Consider the following 22,772-nt stretch of genomic DNA (forward strand, 5'->3'; position numbering starts at 1 on the left):
AGAAACCAGCAATCAAAACAAGAGGAAAACTGGAAAATCCAAAATCACATGGAAGTTAGATAACATTATCCTGAAGAACCAATGGATCAAAAAAGAAATCAAAGAGGAAATATAAAAGTTTCTTGAGACAAATGAAAATGGAAACACAAACAGACCAGAATTTATGGGAAGCAGCAAAAAGAGTTCTAAGAGGGAACTTCAAAGCAATGAGCATTACATTCTACATTGTCCTACATTATCCTACATTAAGAAGCAAGAAAGATCCCAAATAATGACCTAATTCTACATCTTTAGGAACAAGAAAAAGAACAAATTGAGCCCAAAGTTAGCAGAAGAAAAAGAAAATCATAAAGATTAGAGCAGAAATAAATTAAAGAGAACAGAAAAACAATAGAAAAGATTAACCAAACTGAGTTGATTCTTTGGTTTCTTCTCCTCCTCAAATTTTAGATTTTTGCTGCTACAATTGAAATTTTTTTAGTATTGTGTAACTAATGACAGATTACTGAATTTTTGGTTATTTTTGCCAAGATAAACTCTTAGCTAGATTAACCAAGGGGAAAAGAGAAAGAACCCAAATCAAGAAAATTATAAATTAAAAAGGAGTTAACCTAGATTCACCAAGAAAAAAAAAGGCTCAGATAACTAAAATCAGAATTAAAAGAGAAGACGTTACAACTGATACCACAGACATTCAAAGGATCAAAACAGGCTACTATGAATATCTATATGTCAACAAACTGGACAACCTATAAGAAATAAAAAAAAATTCTTAGAAACATACAACTTACCAAGAACGAATCAGGAAGAAGTAAAAAATCTGAATAAACCAATTACTAGTGAGGACATTGAACCAGTACTCAAAAATCTCCCAGCAAAGAAAAGCCCAGGATCAGATAGTTTCACTGGTGAATTGTACCAAACTTTAAAAAAATCCTTCTCAAATTCTTCCCCAAAACTGAAGAGAAGTAAACACTCTCAAACTCATTTTACAAGGTCAGTATTAACCTGATACCAAAACCAGAAATAGATATTACTAGAAAAGAAAACTACAAGCCTATATCCCTGATGAATATCGATGCACGAATTATCAATAAAATACTAGTAAATTGAATCCAGCAGCACATTAAAAAGATCATTCACCGTGTTAAAGTTGGGTTTACCACTGGGATGCAAGAACGTTTCAACATATGCAAATCAATCAATGTGGTGCATCACATTAATAGAATGAAAGAAAAGAATCCTGTAATCATTTCAATAGACACAGAAAAAGCATTTGACAAAATTTAGCATTCATTCATAATAAAAACTCAACAATTTAAACATGGAACATATGTCAACATGTTAAAGGCCATATATGACAAGTCCATAGCTAACATCATACTCAATAGCAAAAGGGTGAAAGATTTTTCTCTAAGATTAGAAACAGGCCCAGAGTGCTCACTCTCACCACTCCTATTCAACAGAGTACTGGAAATCCTAGCTACAGCAATCAGGCAAGAAGAAGACACAAAAATTATCAGAATTGGAAAAAACGAAATAAAATTGTTCCTATTTGCAGATGACATGATTTTATATAGAGAATATTTTAAAGATCCAACCAAAAATCTGTTAAATCTAATCAATAAATTGAGTAAAGTTATAGGATACAAAGTTAATATACAAAAATCAGTAGCATTTCTTACGCTAACAGTAAAATTTCTGAAAAAGAAATAAAGACATTTATCCAATTCACAATAGCATCAAAAACAATAAAATACTCAAGAACAAATTGAACGAGGTGAAAGATCTCTGCTGAAAACTACAAAACATTGATGAAGGAAATCAAAGCAAGTGGAAAGGTATTCTGTGTTCATGAATCGGAAGAATTAATATTGTTAAAATGTCAATATTATCAAAAGCTATCTATAGATTCATTGGAATCACTATCAAGTTTCTAATGGCAATTTTTACAGAAATAGAAATAATACTCCTAAAGTTTATATGGAATGACCAAAGACCCCAAATAGCCAAAGAAATTCTGAGAAAGAAGAACAAAGCTGGGAGAATCTCAGTTCCAGATTTCAAGATATAGTATAAAGCTATAGTCACCAAAATATTATAATACTGGCATAAAAACAGACGAATAGAAGAGCATTGAGAGCCCAGAAACACACCCAAGCTTGTGTGGTCAACTAATATCTGACAAGGGAGCTAAGAATGCTCCATGGTGAAAAGACAGTCTCTTCAATCAATGGTGCTGGGATGATTGCATATTCACATTTAAAAGAATGGAACTGAGCTCATATCTTACACCACTTGCAAAAATTAACTTGAAATGGATTAGACTTAAATGTAGGACCTGAAACAATGAAATTCCTAGAAGAAAACTTAGGAATAAAGCTCCTTGACACGGATCTTGCAATAAACTTTTGTATGTGGATTTTTTTGACACATAAAGCACAGGAACAAAATAAAAATAAACAAGTGGGACTACATCAAACAAAAAAGCTTTTGCATGGCAAAAGAAACCATCAACCAAGTGAAAAGACAACACTTGGAATTGGAAAAAATATTTGCAAACCATGTATCTGATAAAGCATTAATATCCAAAACATAAAAACTCATACAACTCAATGGCAACAAACAACGAAATTAAAAAGTGGGCAAGGGATCTGAATAAACTTTTGTCCCAAGAAGATATACGAAAGGCCAACGTACATAAAACTATGCTGAACCTCACTTGTTATTAGGAAAATGCAAATTAAAATCACAATGAGATATTAGCTCATTCCTGTTAGAATGACCATGGTCAAAAAGACAACAGTTAAGAGATTCTGACCTGGATGTGGAGAAAAAGGAATGCCTGTGCCCTGTTGGTGAGATTGTAAATTGGTACAGCCACTGTGAAAAACAGTATGGAGGATTCTCAAAAAATTAAAAATAGAACTACATTATAATTCAGCAATTTCACTTTTGATAATATATCCAGAAGAATAAAAGCATAAACCCAAAGTTAAAATAATACTCCAAAGTAACCCCATTGTTAGCCTCCAATATGGTTCTTTTTGCTTATCATCACCTAGAACATCAATAAAGATTACAAGATATCCTGCTAAACTGTGTGCTGCTTAGTTTCATGTTTGGAGATTTCTGATAAATGTTATGGCTATAAAATATTCTTTTATATTTTGATTTTAATACTCAACTTCAAGTTTGTGTTCTTCGTTTAGGTTCATTAATGCTGCTCTGTTTGTGATTATCAATTTTATAGAACATTCCATTGCACGTTTTGGACTATTCCTTGTATTAAACTAAAAAGTCGAATCTGGTACACAGGGTATCAAGTCTTGAAGCAAATTATTCCCCAAAATAGTTCTCTCCGATTTACACAAACTCCAGCAGTGTTAGAATTTTAATTGCTGCCAAAGTAATGTGTGGGCATACTTGAATCCCTCCTTGTTTGTTCACATTTGCATCACCTTGACATCTAGTGAGCTTGACATGCTTTTAAAATGTCTGCTAACATTTTGATCTTCCTCTTCTGTGAATTGCATGTTCGCATCCATTTCTCTTTTCCTATTTATTTAGTTATTCATCTTTTCCTATTGAATTTTTTGGAGTTTTAAAAGGCTTGTTCTTCATACCAACTCTTTTTCCATTACATATGTTGTATATATTTTCTTCCGATATGTCTTTTGTGTTTTGACTTTGAATATGTTGTCTTAGTTGTTATTGCTGCTGATTGCAATAATTATGTTAATATGCACTTAAATATTGAGGGAAAACCTCCTCATCTTCAGCTCTCTACCAGCACCATGAAGCCCATTATAAACATCACCTGGCCTACCTGGGACGGACACCATGACCTGAAAAAGAGATGGTGGTGGGGAGAGGATGAGATAGGAAATGGAGTCCAATTGTGTTACTAAGCCCCAACTTCTGAACCAGTCTTCTCTGTAGGGATTTTAATTCAACTTGGCAGTTTGGGCTCATTCATGCCCCTCTTCTCACTGGTCACACTCTGGCATACTGCCTTATGAGGTTCACTCTGGGATGGAAGTTCCTTCTTTAGGGTTAGAATGACAATTCTTCCATCCTGGGAAAAAAATGAAGACTATTAAAGGAAAATGCCACAGGTGAAATTATTTTTGTGGCAAAAAGAGGGGAGATCATGCATGCATGTGTGAATACCTGCTAATGTACTCCATTCATGTGTGGTGATTCTGCCCAAATCTGAGCCCTTTTGTTGAACTAAGTGCTATGGACTGGATATCTGTATCCCCTCAAATGAATATGTTGAAATCCTAGCTGCCAATATAATGCTATTGGGAGACACTAGGCACTTTTGTAGATGATTATGTCATAAGGAGGCAACTCTTAAAAGGGATTAATGTTGTTGTAAACGAGACGCCAGAAAGCTCCCTTACCCCTTCCACCATGTGAGGACACAACAAGACTAGGATCATCGATGAACCCTCACCAGACATCAGATCTGCAAGACCTGATCTTGTAGTTTTAGCACCCAAAACCGTGAGAAGTAAATTTTTGTTTTCTAAGCGACCCAGTCTGCGAATTCTTGTTATAGCAGCTGAATGGACTTACACCAAGGAAAGCATCCTTTGACAGGTTGGAAAAGATCACAGCCCCCAGTACAAGGCAGACGTGCAGACAAGGAAACTGTGGAATGCAGAAATTCTGCAATGTCAACAATTTGCTGCTTTGGGGCTTACTGTAGAAACAGTTCAGAGCTGGGAATGTCTGGGTCATAAGAAGAAGGTCTCTCTGATCGCTCACCAGGGGAAGCTGGTGATAACGGCCCCAAATATGCCAGGACACTAGACAAGTTCTTTCCCATGCTAAGGAAGGAGAACTCACCACAAACCTGGAAACTATTCAGTGTATACTCCAGCACAGCTCCAAATCCAAATCTTGTCTATGGTCTTGTTTCACTCTTCCTCAAAGCTTCTCTGAAGAACCAAAGGTTCCCTCAAGTTTTGAGGGGAGGGTGAATGCAGGGAGGTAAGCATCTTATATAAGCTTCTCTCCCATAATCAACTTAAAAACTAGTCTCAGAAACACACCCAAACAGAGACAGTGGAGAAGGCAGACCCTAACCCCCCACACAGGCTCTCTGACCTCACGTAGCAGCTTAACATCTGGTTGTCCTGGCCTCTCTCACATCACAAGACAAAGATAGTATGATAACAAGCAGGAGACACTGCTTCAAAGTCCATTCTGCAGACTGGAACTCCGTCTTCCTTATAATCTGGCTATGAAATCAACTAAGGCATAATGGGAAGCGGGGGAGAAAGGTGATACATAGGTGGGGGGATTTTCCTGTTGTTGGATCTTTGCAAGCCAGCTGTTCCAGTCTGGTTCAAGCTCGCTATAAGCAGAGTATTCAGTCAGCAACCATATCCACCTGCACAATCTTCTGGGCCACCCCTTGCCAGACCCCTTCCCTCCCATCCCCTAGGGACTTAGTGGAGGGCTCTCCCTTTTCCATACAAACGTGGCCCTCCTGGCTCAAGAAGTAATTGACTGTGCCCCTCTTCCATGAAAGAATGAATTGTACACAGCAACTGCTCAGCCTTCTCTTGAAGGGTGTGAAAACACCACAGAGGACAAGTGAAGGAAACAGAGGGAGGTGTGAACTGTATGTGACTCCTTATGACAGGCCTGCTTCCCCTTGGCTGGCGAACTCTCCTATATGTGCTCCATTTAAAAATGATGTGATATTAAACATGGCAAATCACAGAGAATCAATGTTAAAACTAATGCCAACAGTTAAAACATCCAATGACGTAGCAGGATGTCAAACTAACATGCAAAAGTCAGTAGCTTTCATGTAACAAACAGTAGCCACAGCATATAATAGATGAGTAGACTTGATTTACAATAGAAATAAGGAAAGATAAACTAAAAAAGGTTACCAAGAAATGACCTGGACCTCTATGCAGAAAAGTACAAAATAACCTATAAATGCATAACAAACACAGAGACAAGATGGTCCTCTCTGCTAAGTTCAACCTTAAAACCTGGACAACCATAAAAGAAGAAATTTAGTGAGAACTCTGAAAGGTGGTAAGAAGAAGGCAAACTGACTTGGGACTTCAGGACTGGGGGAACAACACAGTGACAGGGTGTCTTACCCCCAACTTTAGAAGGAGACCCAGATTCAGCAATCTCAGATCCTGATCTGTCAACAGAACTCAGCCCAGGTAGGCTTGTCCTCCTCCAGATGTAATGAGTCTTAGGAATTGTTCCAAATTAGCACAGCAACACTCCCAAGGGGGTCTTTGGAAAGTGTCACTAACAAAGGAAACAAAGAGAAGATTCTCCTTCCCTGTCACCCATGAGACTTTCCTCCTTCCCCTGGAGGTACCAAGCCTGGTGGGCAGCAGCAAGAGGGACTTTGCCCACTGGAGGGGACAAAATGACTTCCTCCTAGGTTTTTAGGTTCTGTGGCTGCTCTGAAGATTAAGTTTGCGTGAGACAAATTAACAAAAGAAAATAAATTGATTACACAGTAATTTAACTATGGCTTGAATTTCATAAAATATAAGACTCAAGAAGGTAGCCAGATGATTCAGATTTTTTTCAATTTTTACCAATTTATTAGATTAATGTTTCTCTAATAAACACTAACCGCCACTTGAGTGAGGTTCATAATCATTCTTGTGATTGTGTTCACAAATTAGAGACAGTTTACTTACCCCTACTGCTGTGAATAAAATCAATTTTGCCAGTGCTGTTGGCACGTCATAACTGAGAATTCTGTAAAGTTGAGATTTGGGCCTACAAAACGCTATTTAAGAGAGCAGGTAGGTCTTGACAGTAAAGACAGCATCAAAAGCTTCATCCAAGCAGTTTGCTGTGACAAAACTTCAATGCTATCATACGTCACCTGGGATTTCTTCAAGGTCTTTTTCATTCCTCTGAGAAATGATGATTCACTTCTATCGTGCTCTGTGTGCTGCCAGCACTTTTTCTTTAATTCACTGGAAGATCAAGACCCCTCTGAAATTTCTCTAGTCATAACTACATTTGAATGTAAAAGCAGCCCACTAAAAGGTGAGGCAAGACAAGTCACTGTGATAACTCCAGCATGGGGTCTATCTTTTGTGACAGCTCCAGCTGGAAAGTGCACATGGATGTCTGTGTTGTTAAGATCAAAACTTCCAGAAGCACAGGGCAGATGGTATTTCTTGGTATTGCTGCAGAGCCTGCTAATAGCAAGATGGGCAGACTCTTCTCATGATATCCGCTAGCTGAGCAGTTAGAGTTAAATGACCTTCACCATCCATTCAGCTTGCCTCCACAAATATGATTTCTCCACCTAAGGGAGTCCAAGCCAAACTTATTGCCATTCCTGGTTGACTCAAATGCCCATTTTATATATCTGGAGCCCAAAGATGTCTTTTGGAGCATAGAAATCAATCAAAATTGGCATTTCAGGTGGTAGGGCCAAGTAACTGCTGTCATTGATAGATTCAGATTTTGTGTCTTCTAAGATGTTTTCTCTGTAAATTTCTGTCTCACTCACATCAAAATGGTCCAACTTGACTTCCTTATGTTATTTTCCCACCTTCACAGCAACAGCTGGGCAAATGGCCCCAAACAAGCTATCCAGAGAATGACCCCCTGCCTCTCTGGTACACCTGGTGAAGATGTGAAGAGGAGTAACCTGAGAGATCTGAATCTGCTGAGGACTCAGCCCATGTTGTTCCAGTTGCTTTGGGATCAAGTGCTTGCTGGCAATCTATCTTCTCTTGTGTATATCCTGGCACCTGAATGTCCCCATTCTGTCCAAGAAGACAGGTGGAGTAGTAGCAGTCGTATTGGCGATAGTTATTAAAATAACTTGGGAGAGGTTAAAGCCCACATTTAGAGAATGATTTGTGAAGCTATGGTTTTGTTCATGATCCAATACCTCAAGCAGAGCTGCTGCAGGATCACTTGGACACAATTTTTTCTAATTTGTCAACCTCATCTAATAGAAACACCAGATTGTTAACCTCAACGGTCTTCAAGTCATTGATTGTATGACCAGGTATACTGCCAACATAGGTGTGCCTGTGTCCTCAAATGTCAGACTATTCACGTTCTCATCCAAATACAATCTTGTGGAAATCTCGATCTTGAGTCTTGGCCACAGACTTTCCCACATTGTTTTGCCAACTCTAGGAGGGTCAGCAAAGCAAAGAATGGGCCCTTCAGATTGGTTTTCAGCTGTTTGACAGCCTAATATTCCAAAATTCTTTCCTTCAATTTTTCAAGGCAAAATGCTTATTATTCAGAAGAATTTAGGCTTCTTGAATGTCTGGATGGTCAGTTGTACTTTTGTTCCAGAAAGTTCCACCATAAATTCTAAATAATTTCTAATCTGAACATATTCTGGCATTGCTTGCAGCATCTTTTTAGTCTTTTTTTCTTTTTGACACAGACCTAATGGGCTTCTTCTGACATATTGGATGCTCACTTTTTTTTCTAGCATGACAATATCATGATTATCTTCTTCCTCATGTTCGTCTTTTAAAGTACCTAGGATGCAGGCCAGCCCGGTGGTGTAGCAGTTAAGTGCTCATGTTCCGCTTCAGCAGCACAGGGTTTGCAGGTTCGGATCCCGGGCATCGCTTGGTAAGCCATGTTGTGGTAGGCATCCCACATATAAAGTGGAGGAAGATGGGCACGAAGGTTAGCTCAGGGCCAGTCTTCCTCAGCAAAAAGAGGACGATTGGCAGCAGATGTTAGCTCAGGACTAATCTTCCTCAAAAAATTTAAAAAAAAATAAAGTACCTAGGATGTGTGAAATCCTATTGAGGCATATTCATATAATGCATTTGTTATCATCCTTCTCGCTTTTTCTGTTATTATTATTATTATATTTTTAGGAAGATTAGCCCTCATTAACATCTGCCACCAATCCTCCTCTTTTCCCTGAGGATGACTGGCCTTGTGCTAACATCCATTCCCATCTTCCTCTACTTTATATGTGGGACTCCTGCCACAGCATGGCTTGATGAATGGTGCATAGGTCTGCACCCAGAATCTGAACTGGCAAACCCCGGGCCACTGAAGGAGAACATGCAAACCTAACCACTGTGCCACCAGGCCGGCCACAAGTATCCTGTTTTTTAAAAGCAATTTCAATTCTTGCATTTGTTTCACAAGCAGTGGTATCATCATCTTGGACAGTTCCTCCAGAGTCACAGTATCTAAAATTTGGAGCATTTCTGTTGCTTGTTTGGATAAGTGATGTCAGAATGTCTAGTAAATCTTCCCTAGGAGAACTATCTAAAAGATATCTCAATTTAGCAACTGCAGGGACAGGTATATTCAACATTTCAATCAATAGTAGTTCATTTTTGTAGAACTCTTCTGATAATTCTCCTAGCTTCTCTTTAGTTTTACAGGTGTTGAAAAATTCCTCAAGGCAGCCCAGCAGTTCCACTTTAATGACAAGATATGACTTCTCTTTTAAATCCGTACCATCTGCAAACAGCACAGGCGTGTGGTCAACAAAAGTGAGTGGGAATTGGGCTGGGTACTGCCCACAATCTGAACCATCAGTGCAGATGCCCCAATCCTGTGCAGTGGTGGCAGATCCTGAGCATTGCTGGCCAGGTAGGTCATGCTGGGGATGAGATTTAGGATGGTGCTCTGCAGCCCTTGAGCAGGCAGCTCCACACCAGCTGCCAGTTGCAAGTCCAGTCCACACTGGGTGCACATGGGGGAGCTTGGAAGCAGGAAGCCATCTGGGTGAGCAGCAGCAGGAAGTGGCTGAAGAAAAATTATGGGAAAATGAGGGGAGAAAATGCATAATAAATACAGCTTGCCTTGTTATGCAGATAAATCTCTCAGTTAAAAAAATTCTCTAGGGGTTGGCCTGGTGGTTCACTGGTTAAGTGAGCACGTTCCGCTTCGGTGGCCTGGGGTTCGCCGGTTCTGATCCCAGGTGCAGACATGGCACTACTCGGCACGCCATGCTGTGGCAGGTGTCCCACATATAAAGCAGAGGAAGATGGGCGTGGATGCTAGCTCAGGGCCAGTCTTCCTCAGCAAAAAGAGGAGGATTGGCAGCAGTTAGCTCAGGGCTAATCTTCCTCAAAAAAAAATTCTCTAGGGGCTGGCCTGGTGGCACACGGGTTAAATTCACACATTCTGCTTTGATGGCCTGGGGTTCACCAGTTCAGATCCCAGGCGCGGACCTACACAACACTTCTCAAGCCATGCTGTGGCAGGCATCCCATGTATAAAGTAGAGGAGGATGAGCATGGATGTTAGCTCAGGGCCAATCTTTTTAAGCAAAAAGAGGAGGGTTGGTGGGGAATGTTAGCTCAGGGCTAATCTTCCTCAAAAAAAAATTTCTCTAAGAGTCATTCTCTTTCTGGTGCAGATGCTTTTACTAATGGAAATTTCCTTTATAAACATAAATTTCCTTTCCAAAGAGGAAGTCTATCCTTCATTTAAAGCAGTCAAGGTGGAGATCAAGAGTTTTTCCTGCATCTGCTGGCTCTCGATTGCTTTTGGCTCAAAATAATTTGTATGTCAAAGTACCATACTTTGGGCATCTTCAGCATTCCTTCAAGAAGAACCAACTTGTTCTTGGAAGTCTCTGTCTCCTCCCTAACCCAGATGCACTCAAGCTGTTAGGGGCCAACAGCAAACAGGGTTCTGCCTCAAGAAGCTTTGGGGAAGCCTCTTCACCCTCAAAGGCCTGAGACACACTAGAGGGATAGATCACTGCAGGTTCTTCAGCCATTGAAAATAATATAAACAGCTCCATTCTCATAAATTTAACAACTTGAAAACAAGGAACAATTTACCAAAAATTTCAAACTAACAAAACTCAACCAAGATGATAGTATTTTCCTCGATCGGGCGCTGCTAGCCAAGCTTTTTGCCACAAAACTCAAGACTTGGATTCATGCGACACACCTGAAGAAAGCACAAACCCTGGGGGGAACTGCACATCATTTGGTGACTTAAAAATAAAGATTTCTCCAAATGGAAGCAGACAGTATCTGATGCGAAGGTTTCCAAGGTGTCTGGACCAGGTCTGTTGGAAGTTTGTCTGCCAAACCTTTGAGGATGACATGACACTTCAGATCATCTCCAATGCCTATGATCTTGATAACATGCAAACTTCAGGTAAAAAGTGCCAGAGAGTTCTCCCTCCTCTCACTCCGTGTTCCTCAAATGTGGCCACAATAGGTTTCCAATCTGTGTGTTTTTCCTCCAACCTGGGACATGACTCCCAGAGAAGCTCCTTCCTGGCATCGAGGGACGAGAGGCTACTGAAAGTGGAAAAATCTGACTGCAGATCAACAGTACTTTCAGAGAAAGATCGCAATCAAAATGGGGACATGTGAAAGTTAATAAACGGAAACGTAGTTGAAATAGTGTTGGAAGGCTAATAGAGGGAGTTCTCATGCCCTATGTCAAAAGCGCAGTGCAACAGGAAGAATAAAGACTTTCTCTTCCTTACCAGTCAGAAACTAAGCCAAGGAGAGACTGTCACAACTCTGCCGATGAAAAGCCACTGCCCTCAAGACTGTGTCCAATAGCCCCCACAGTCTTCCCCACTCTGAGATAAAAGAGGTTCTCCTCTCTTCCTTGCTGGGTGCTCCTGCATGGCTTGCCATGGTTGAACTCCAAATGGCTATTCTTTGCTAATCCCAGATAAACCAATTTTTGCCAGAGAAATAACTGGCTGTCTATTTGTTTAAGGGCAAGACTTGTTAATAAGCAAGAGATGTAGAGAAAACATTTGATAAAATCCAACTCCTGTTTGTCATAAAATTTTCTAGCAAGTTTGAAATAGATGGAAACTACTTTCACTTGTTGAAGGTCATCTACAGAAAATGCACAGTTGACTTCATGCTTAACAGGGAAAGACTAAATGATTCTCCCCATAATAAGGAACAAGGAAAGGAATACCACTTTCACTATTCTTATTCAACAAAATACTGAAGCTTCTGGCAATAACAGAAGTAAAGGAAATAAAAGCCATAGAGTTTAGAAAGGAAAAAATATAACCATTCCTAGTTTCATTGTTGTCTGTGTAAAAAAACTCTGGGAATCTACAAAAAAAAAAAAAATCAGAACTAATACATGAGTACAAAAAGTTCACCAAGTACAAGATCAACACACAAAAGACAATTTTATTTCTACAACTAATGATGAACCTGCAGATGATAAACTTGAAAATGCTGTATTATTTAAAACCACTCCAAAGAACATGAAATATTCAGGCATATATTCAAGAACATGTGTACAGGATCTGATGCTGAAAATTATAAAATACCGATTACGGTAATTAAAGAAGATGCAAATAAATTGAGAGACTTACTATTGTCAAAGACAAATGCAGCAGAAATTAGTTAAAGTGGTGAAAGCAGATTTTATTCAGTAACAGCTGACAGAAGCTGAGCTGCACTCAGATTTGTACGGAGGTGAATTTAGAATTTTAAAGAGGGAATGAAGGAGGAGGGTTCAGGGGCTCAGTAGAGTCAAAGAAGTGAACAAGTACAAAGGTTGGTCTGTGTAACTGTGATTAGACCCACTGTGTTCGTTACTTTGCAGTTATCAAAGTTAGGATTCTATCCTCACTCAGAAGTTGAGAGAAAGAGTCTCTATCTGTCTTAATGATCGTATTTCAAAGGAGTGGCTCTTAGGTCCTTTAGAGAATTGTGAGAGATACATATCGACAGTTGTAAGCCCTCTTTAGTAAATACTCTAAGAAGGGGGATCAGAGGCCTATAATTGGGTGTTGACTAAAATAAATAGCAAATTTTTCTGTCAGCTTTGAGCTCTCAGGAAGGCATTTTAATGGTGGGCTGGAGTCATTCCGGTTACACAGCCTTATGCTGCTAGAAGCCACACCAGAGTTTGGTTGAGTCTCCTCCTGGTGTGGGGGTTTGGAAGGAGTTGTTATGTGCTGAGAATTCTGCAGTCCTCACCATGTTACTGGATAGAATAATGAGTACAGGTCTCAATTATCCCCAAATTGATCTAAAGGTCTAATATTATTCTAATAAAAATTCCACCACAGTTTGTAGACAGAGACACCTTTTTCTAAAATTTATATAGAAAGGCACATAGCTGAGAGTAGCTAAAACAATCATGACAGGAAGAATAATGCGGCAGTAAACACTTTAACAATATTTAGTATTGCCTTGTAGATAGTGTAATCACAGCATCATCATTTTCATTGTAGGACAGCTACATAAATCAATGGAACAGAGTAGAGAATCCAGAAATGGGCCACAGAGTTATACCCTAGTGATCTCTGACACCAAGAGAGAACCTTAATGTAAATTATGGACTTTGAGTGATAATGGTGTGCCTATGTATGTTCATCAATTGTGAAAAGTATACTACTCTGATGAGGGGTATTGACAACAGAAAGGTTATGCATATGTGGGGGCAGGGACTACATAAGAACACTGTATATTTCATTAAATTTTGCTGTAAACGTAAAACTGCTCTAAAAAATAACATCCGTTTAGTTTTTAACAGGCAATACAAGAATACCTTGTGGTGATAAAACTAGCCATTATTTTAGCTGTGATGGATACACAAACTTGCACATCTGATAAAATTGTACAGAACTAAATACACAGGAGCAAATTAGTACAAGTAAAACTGGAGAAATCTGAATAAGATAGTGGATTGTATCAATGCCAACAAGCTGGCTGTGGTATCGTCCTATAGTTTTGCAGAATGTTATCATTGTAAGGAACTGGGTAAAGTGTACACTGGAACTTTTGCAGTTATTCCTTACAACAGTGTGGAATCTACAACGATCTCACTATAAATTTCAATTAAAAATAGTTGGCAAATGGAAAGTCAGTCTATGTTCTAAGTTAGGAAGTTTCATTAAATGGTCAGTCCCATTACTTTATAAATTGAATATAATGCCAATAAAAATTTTAACGAGCTTTTCTGTTGAGTTAGATAAATGATCCTACATGGAAAAAATAAACGCATAAGCTAAGCTAGGAAAATATGGACCAGGAAGAACTCTGAGGGAGGAGCTGCTCTATCACACGTTAAAAATATTGCAGAGACTGTAATGCAACAGGAGAGGATTGTTGCATGCACAAGAAGAGGAGAGAAGGGAAAGGGAGGGGAGAGGGTGGCAGAGGTCAGGGGAGTGGGGGAGGGGTGGCCTGATTGGAAGTTGTTGACATGGGGAAGCTGGAGCTCACTAAGTAGAAGGCAGGCATCCTATGTGATGGTTTAGGGAGCATACGTGGCTTTCTCTGGCGGTCCTGTGCTGAAAGCAGAACGAGAGTTTTGGAAACTGGCAGTTACTGACCAAGTGCTGACTGTTCTGTGCTGAATGCTGCAGGGGCTGTGATGTGGCTTCTTGGGATGTTTGCTTCCCACGTTGGGGGTCAGAGTTATACTGTCATATATGATCTGGCCTTTGTCCATTTGTATATTCAGTCTCAAAAACACGGTGCACAAATTCATCAGTTAGCTCGTCATTAAAAAATCGTCTCTTGGAAAGTTAAACCTTCGAAAGTTAAAAAGACGAAAATGTTAAAAAGATGAAAGATGCCAAATAAGTTTTATAGATGAATAGGAAGAAATTGAATAAGAATCTCAAAACTATCCCTCAACAGATTAGGGTGTCATGAAACAGGTTTCTCAAACTTAAAGTCCTATATTAACATTATTTTCTAAAAAAGAAATTTGGCAAAATGAATTAAAGAACTTAAAACATCCTTAGCGTTGACTTCATGTTTACATTTCTAGTAATTTACAATCAGGAAGTAATTCTAAATAGCAATATGTTTTATCTCCTAAATTGATTTTTTGTGTAAATTATTGATTACAAAAAGAAAGAAAACAAAATCAAATGTCCAGCAGTTAAGTATATTTACTTGAGAATATATCATGCAAGCTATGTTTAAGTAGAGTGTCATTTTTATTATCAGCATAGGAGAAAAGATGAGTTATGGAAGGGATTCTGCTCATGCTCAGTTATTTCCTTTACTTAACATTAAATCTTGAATAAAGTATAATGTCAAATGGGCTCATTTACTCCTTCATTTTAAAAGCTGAAGACTATTTCCTCAGTTTTTAAATAATGAGGTGTAAAGAAGGGGTGAGATGTTGAAATTAACTTCCACTGAGATTGACAGTAGCAACTGCTCTTGATTTTTTTGAGAGTTGTGGGGTCACCCATCAAAGTAGGAATGCTATTTATGTTCAGAAATTAACAATCTGAATTTTATTAGAAATTTTGATTTTTATACATCCTCAAAAAGTAAACTTAGGAATTTATTTGAATTTTTAGCTCTGTTGAGGTATGAGTAATAGACAAAAAATGCACATGTTTTCTATATGTGTATTGATTAGTTTGGACATATGCATACACTCATCATATCATCACCACAACCAAGGGCTGAACACATCCATGACCTCCAAAACCTTCCTTGTGATTTTTGTGTGTTTTTTTTAAGCTTAGGAATTCCATGGATTTTAACCTTGTGCTCAGATAAAAGAGGGAGAAGATGAGGTGTACATTGTTTCATTACGGTACCTTAAGACATAGACTTTCAATGTACACATGACTTCTGAAAAGCAATATTTATTACTCTCACAATGAAATATTTTCTCCTATTTCCTTCAAATATATGGCCTTCTTATTCTACCCTCCTCCACTTCCTTTTTGAGTAGAGACTCAGGAGAAATTTCCAATGGTACTAACAAACAGGGTCCAAGGGGTGGCTGCCCCTCAGCCCTGCAGGCTTTTCCCCTGTGAGAAGCGCCCACTTTGCACGTGTGTGAGTCAGTGTGGAATGGGACAGTGTATGTCTGCAGACTGGTTCAGCCTTCTGAGCCCCTTTGCTGCTTCTAACCTATGGCCACGAAAAAGGCTAAATGGAGGGAAATTAAACTTTGATGTGTTGATGATTGAAAAGGAAAGTGCCTTGCTCTCTAAGGGATAAAGTCATTTGGAGGAAAATCAAATAACTATCATAGTTATTTTTTCTGTCTTATTTTTCCACTAAAGGCACTAGATATTTCAATCTTTCTGACTTCCTAACAGAATCCAGTAGTATTTTCCTTTTCTAAGGCCAATGAACTGTTATGTAAGGGGCTTCTCTTGCTTTTTCCAAACCCTCCTGGGATTCTGTTTATCTACTGTTCGTTTTTCACCCCCTGCTTTTCAGATTGCTTTGTTCACTGTCCTTGTAAAATAAATGTGGCTCATTAAAATAACCAGCATTAATATGTGTCTCTTTCACTGCATTTCATCTAATAAATATGCTGAAGATTTTCTGTATTCTGCATGTGAATCCTTTGTTGAATATTGGAAGTGGGACAATCTCTTCGCATCCTGTGACTTGCAAATTCCCTCTTGTAATGTGTCTTATGATGAACCAAAAGCCTAAATTTTAATGAATCCCAGTTTACCGATATTTCTTGTATGGAGTGTGTGTGTGTGTATGTGTGTGTCTTCTTTGAGAAGTTTTTTCTACCCTGTGGTCCCGAGGATGTTTTCTTATGTTGTCTTCTAGAAGTTTCATTATTTTACCTTTCCCCTTTAGGTCAAAGTGTCCAGGAATTGAGTTTTGTGTATTGTGAGGGTAGGGCTCAAGGTTTCTTTTACATCCATATGCTCATCCCTACGAGTAATAACAGGTAGCATTGGGACAGGTGGACACAAACCTGGGAGTTAGGGGTCCTGTATTCTCAGCCTTAACCTCCCTTTAAAGCACCCTCTGAACTTGGGCAGGTGACTTTCCCAGTTCTCCCTCCTCTCAGACTCCTTCCTTCCTTTCTTCCTTCTATCCTTCATTCCTCCCTCCCTCCCTCCATTCTTTCCTTCCTTCCTTCCTTCCTTCCTTCCTTCCTTCCTTCCTTCCTTCCATCTATCCACCCAAGCATCTGTCCAGGTATCAATCTGTCCAACTGTACTCCTGCCTGTTTGCCTGTTTGTCCTTTTTTTCTCCTTCCATCCTCTTTCCTCCCATCTCTCCAACTTCTCTTCCTTGTCTTTGTTCTTCCTGCTTTCCCTGTGACCCTCCATTTGTCCGCTCTTCCTCTGTCCATCCAGGTATCCCCTCTATCTGTGCCTCTACCTATCTCTTTGTTGCGTCTCTCTCTTCTTCAAGCACACTGTCTCTCTTGGGTTCATCTCACTCACAGGCTCGAACATCCATCTACTCACACAATCCCTCCTTCTGTCACTCACATTTATGGCTCACCTGTGAATGGTTGTCCTGGGACAGCTACTGTTGGAGTGCAGATGAGCCTGTGGGGCTTCACCCACTGTGTGGGGTCTCTGTCTCTCCCAGACGACAGCCCTTTCCACAGCTCCTGAGCCAGGCAGCATGTTCCTGCCTACTTCCTCGTCACTTGAGCAACCAGAAGCCACCACAGGCCTAGGGGGCCCCTCTTCCTTCCCCAGAGGAGCTCTCCAGCCCCACACCTCAACTGACCAATTATTACTGGGCAGCTGGGAAGCCGAGGTGTGCAATTCTGCTTTGAGGGCAAGCATGCTGATCACAAGGATTACACCAATATTTCAATCTGATGCAGCCCTCAGAAAGCCCCTGGTCTTGTGAAAGTCACAGAAAATTCTAATACAAGGTGAGATGTTTTGAGGAGAAGCACCTGGCATCCTTTGGGTGGGAAGGGCTCTCTGGAGGAAGTTTTGCCCAATTGGGGTCTTTAAGAAGGAGTAGGAGTTATATAGGGAAATAGGGTGTGGAGCGTGTTCCTGGCACAGGAAATTGCATGAGCAATGGCCCTGTAGGCTAAAACAGCATAGTGTACGGGAGAATTGACAGGAATTTGGTTTGTCTGAAGCACAAAGCCTAACTCAGAGTGAATGCATCAATGAGGCTGAAGAGTCAACAGGAGCCAGATGTGCAAGGGCTTTGAGCGCCAGGTCAAGAAGCTTGAACTTAACCCTGAAGGCCTTAGGGAGCCATGGGTGATACTAGAGCAGGAGTGTTCTAGTGAGATCTTCATTTCAGAAAAATGCTTCTAATGTTCAAGGCAGAGAACATCCTTTAGACAATGCATCCAGTGAGCATGTTAGGGTGTTGGTTCCGGTGAGAAAAGATAAGACCTACCTGGGACGTGAATGAACAGAAGGAATGCATTGAGGAGCAATCTGTAAGTGCAATTGGTGTTACTGGCAGGTGAGGGAGGAGGAGCTGAGAGACATGCTGGCTTCAACTTGGATGAGCACAGCGTTGCGTGGTGGTTCCACTGGGAGCAAAGGCAACAGATGACACTGAGTTCAGGACTCTGATCTGGTCTCAGCCCAGCTCTCAGTGATGGCCATCTCTCTCCCTCTCTTCTTGCAGCCAAGGGGCACGACCTGAAGGCCCTCACACTCAATTCCACCATCTCCAACATCCAGTATTTGACAGACATGAGCAAGAGCTCAGCCACATTGAACTCCACTGAGAGAGTCCTGCAGCACCTGATGAGACCCTGGTGCCAGCAGCTCCTGGCAGGATGAGTCCCAGCCAGCCGCACCCCACCTGCTGTCTCTCCTGCTCGTCCTCCTCCTGCCTCCTCCCCTGCTTGGATCCTTGTTCAAGAAGAACAGCCTGGGCCCCTTGTCTTGGGCTGTAGACTGATCTCCCTCAGGGAAGTCCCTTTTCTGAGCATTTGAGAGTCATGAACACTTTCGGTGACCACCCCAGTTTTCACTCTTCCCACTGACTGCCAATTTGCTCCTCCCTCCCTCTGGCCCCCATTATCAGAGGATTCAGAACATCTCTCTAGAGTCCCCACATTCTTCTCTCCCCGGGCCTGCGGAGGAAGGGGCAGCCTCCAGCATGGAAGCTGTCTGCACCTACCACCCTGACCCCATGGCTCATGATGGAGAGTGTGACAGAGACCCCATGTGACAGAGAGCAGCATTCCTGGGTGCTGAACCAGCTGATCCACCATGTCACCCTGAGGGGCCTCTATTCCCTGGTCAGGGACAGCCTTTTTGTCAGTTGTGAGTGTTCATGCTGAGCTGGATTGACAGTGATTGTTACTTATGCCTGTTCTGCTTTATTTCCTCTCTAACAAGTCAGCCCAGGTTCTGATTTGGGGGACACAGAAACTGAATATGTAGAAAATTTCAATTTGCAAATGAAGACTGTGCTGTAAATGGATTTTTAGATCCCAATCATAAAAAGAAAATTCAACTATCTCTGTCATAATTTTTATATAGATTGCCTGGCCAGATGAAAATATCTTGGTTATAATGGGTTTAAATATACTATTAAAATTAGTTTCACGTGTTTATTTTTACTTTCTGAAATGTGGCTACTAAAAGAAGTTTAAATTCCATAAGATAGAGTGTCAATTCTACTGTTGCACAGCACTATTCAAGCCATGAAAATAAAGCCCAGAAAAAGTGGTAAGGGACAATTTTTCCAAGGAAAGGAGTCAATCCAACCCACGTGGCAAGATGCAGAAAACAGTCTCATCACACACACACACACACACACACACACACACACACACACACACATGCATACAGTCACAAAACAAAAGCAACATCATCATAGAGTTGCCCCACTACTTCTGAAGTAGCAAGAGATTGCACTCCTACATTGTCCTGAGTGGACGAACCTCAGAAAAGAAACCAGAAGTCAAGAGAATTTACCAAACAGGAAGATATGAAACCAGAGAGTAAATGTCAGGATCTTATATGAGGTTCCCAGCGGTGGATTCTGTTAGTGATTCAATATGTTAGGGAGAATTTTGCTAGAAGGGTTGTAACAAAACTAACCTTTCCTTTCCTTTGTAGAAATATACAAGTTATGTAAAGAATAATAGCTGTAGCCAACCAATGAAAAGATGATAGAACACGAATATCACTCTTCTAAATCACTCCTGGATTAGTCAGCCAGTCAGGGAACAGATGACAGTGGATTAAGTTGGAGCTCATTAGGCTGATTCTGACTTCATGACCATCCTATGAATTGTCTCCTGCCAGGCCCTCTAAAACATGCTGCCCCTGCCACTCATTTGCCACCAAGGTCCACCAACCAGACCAGACCTTGCTGACCAATGCCCTGGCTGGGCCCCTTCTGAGCACACCTGGAAGACTCTCCCTAAGTCCCACTCTGTCACGCTGCTCTTCCACCTACAACCGGCCAGGGAGACATTCGCTCCAAGGCTCACACTGTGTGTGCCCAGTTCTGGGGATGGCACTTCTCCCTCAAGTGAAGAAAAGGATCAGAGTACAGAGCCTGTGGGCTGCAGCCATCAGGACAAGGCCTAAGGTTTGCTGCTAGAGAGAAGAGAACCTGTAGTGGGTGTGGGTGCCGGGGTGCAAGAAGCCCCATGATTTCTGGATAGAATCCCAGAATATGATGCAGGAGAGAGGAGGGATGCTTGGGTGTGATTCTGCTACAGAATGTCCATAAGGAGGCGGATGTGCCATTGGAAATGCCTTCAACAGTGTTGTTCATTCTTGGATTCATCCTGTCTCAGGGAGTGCTGTCTACATCCATCCAGGCACTAGTCTCCCTTCTGGAGTAAAAAGATAGCATCAGAAGAATGTTTCCATTTCATTTATAATGGATAGGTACAGTGCTTGTAAGGTGCTAGGTGTTGCAAGCAGTTTTCAAACATTAACTCCTTTAATACTCTCCATGTCCTTACAAATTAGGTACACTTATCATTCTTGCCGACACCAGATGAGGAAACTGAGGCACTGATGAGGTGAGTAACTTGCCCGCTACCAATATCTAGGAAGTGATTGAGCTGGAATTTGAACATAAGATATTGTCTTCATATTCTCTGCTCTTAATCATGTTCTTTGCTCTCTAAGACTTCACACCATGAAGACGTTGGCTCAGCATATCCATTTTCTTGTTATACCCAGTAGCCCCATTCTTTGATCTCTGTCTGAAAAAGATACTTTTTGCATCAAAACTGTTGCACGTACACACCAAAATGACTTCTCCTCATGTCCCATGTCCTGGAAAATACATAGAGAACATTTCAAAGCCTTTCTTGCTCAGGCTGGGAGTGCTTCTGGGAAATCCCACTGTTCCTCTAAGAAGCCAACGGAAGGCTGGGAGCTGAGTCTCAGGGGAAAGGTGACCTCAGCCGTTACCATGGAATTACAGATGGATGGGAGGCCTCAGCAGGAACTGACTTCAGGATTGGTGGTGTTTGAAGCTGGGCGCTAATCTTCTGGCTGTGGGTGTAGAGGCTGGTGCCGCATTCCAGGAAGAAGGGATGGCTCCCTGTGTTCTTAGAAGAAACCAGACCCAGGAAAGAGATGAAATGACAGTTTCCATTCAGAGTGGACTTGTGAGGGGAAACATTCAGCCCAGAAGAGACAGTCATGTTCCTGAGGGCACCGGAAGAAGCTGCCTCTGCGTCTGCCAAGCAGAATGCCCTGCTTCATGGACTCACTTTATCCAAAAGAGACCAAGAAGGAGAAAATCATGAGATGACGGTGCAGATGTGAGATCTGTGACGTTGGAGACTGTGACTGGGAGGCTCTGAAAGGCCTCACAGAGGTAACATTTGCTGTGAGCCGAGTGACAGATGTGAGGCACGCCTGCCTGTGTCTGGGAACAGTTTGAGTGTCAGGGAGAAGGCACTGCTCGTGCAGAGACTCACGGGAAGAAAGGAGTCTGAGCAGAGAAGGTGAGAAAGGTGGCGGTGTGGCTGGAAGGATCCTGAGAAGAGAGAGGAGGGGAGATGGGGGTACGGCAGGGACGGGTGGCAGGACTGGCAGACTGCTTTTTCCTGTCACTCTCTGACGACATTGCTCTAAGACCGTGCCCCTAGAAAGTACAAATCCTTAAGCTCTCACAAAGTGTGTGTGCCAGGAATGGGGCACAGCTTAGCTGGGTGCCTCTGCCTCAAGGTCTCTGTGAAGCTTGGGCTGCATCTCTATTGCGGCTCGACTCGGGGAGCATGTGCTCCCAAGTTCATTCACATGCATGTTGACAGGGTTTGTTTGGACGGAAAGCCTGAGTTCCTGCCTGTCTGTTGGCCGATCATTTCCTCCATTCTCTCCTATGGAGCCTCAACATAGGGAAATTGAACACATGTGCACTTGCTCCCCCAGTTCCAGAGATATAAGAGGCAGAGAGAGAGAGAGAGAGACGGAAACAGGAGGAGGGAAAGAGGGAGGGGGCTAAAGACAATGAGTAAGAAGGAAGGGCCAGGCTTTTTTTCTTAACCCTGGGTTGTGTACCATCCCAACACCTTGGCTGCATTCTATTCAGAAGTCACTTCCTCATGACTGTGCGGTTCCACAAGGATGTGCACAGCAGGAGACAGTGAGCACCGGGAGCCATGGTGGAGGCTGCCCTCCACATAGGCCAACATGAGGCTCTTGGTTCTGACTCTAAGGGAAACAGGAGACTGTGGAATCTGTCATGCCAGTGACTGGCAATATCTGAATTTCCTCTAATTTCAACCCGTTAAAGGTGCACATGTGTAAAAGAGGCTCAGAGGGGCAGGGACCTGCTCAAGGTCCAAGTGCTGTGACACAGGCCTGTTTTAAGGGGTACTCCACACGATAGCCCACCCCTTCTTGTCATTCTTTCATCTCTAAGTGTGTGCATCAGACACAAGTGAAACCAGACCCTAGGTGTTGTCACTACTGTCTCTTCTACAGCTGAGGACGTCCTGAGGGAGCTATTTCTGGCCTTGTCCCCATCGTGCAGGTTGAGGGATTGAGGAGGCCTTGCAAGGCACAATGGTGTTTCCAGGACACAGAGCTTCTAGGGAAAAAGAGGCATGAACTCAGCTGAACTCAGCTTCCTCAAGCTGGAAAC

At 41.6% G+C, this 22,772-nt stretch overlaps 2 pseudogenes; both read right to left on the reverse strand.

The window, feature by feature from the left end:
- Positions 1–6,780: 6,780 nt before the first annotated feature.
- Positions 6,781–8,570, reverse strand: LOC138917605 (lon protease homolog 2, peroxisomal pseudogene; annotated as a pseudogene).
- Positions 8,571–9,129: 559 nt separating this feature from the next.
- LOC100147155 (lon protease homolog 2, peroxisomal pseudogene) lies at positions 9,130–21,752 on the reverse strand (annotated as a pseudogene).
- Positions 21,753–22,772: the final 1,020 nt, after the last annotated feature.

Source organism: Equus caballus, chromosome 14, assembly GCF_041296265.1.
Source record: "Equus caballus isolate H_3958 breed thoroughbred chromosome 14, TB-T2T, whole genome shotgun sequence".
Lineage (NCBI taxonomy): Eukaryota > Metazoa > Chordata > Mammalia > Perissodactyla > Equidae > Equus > Equus caballus.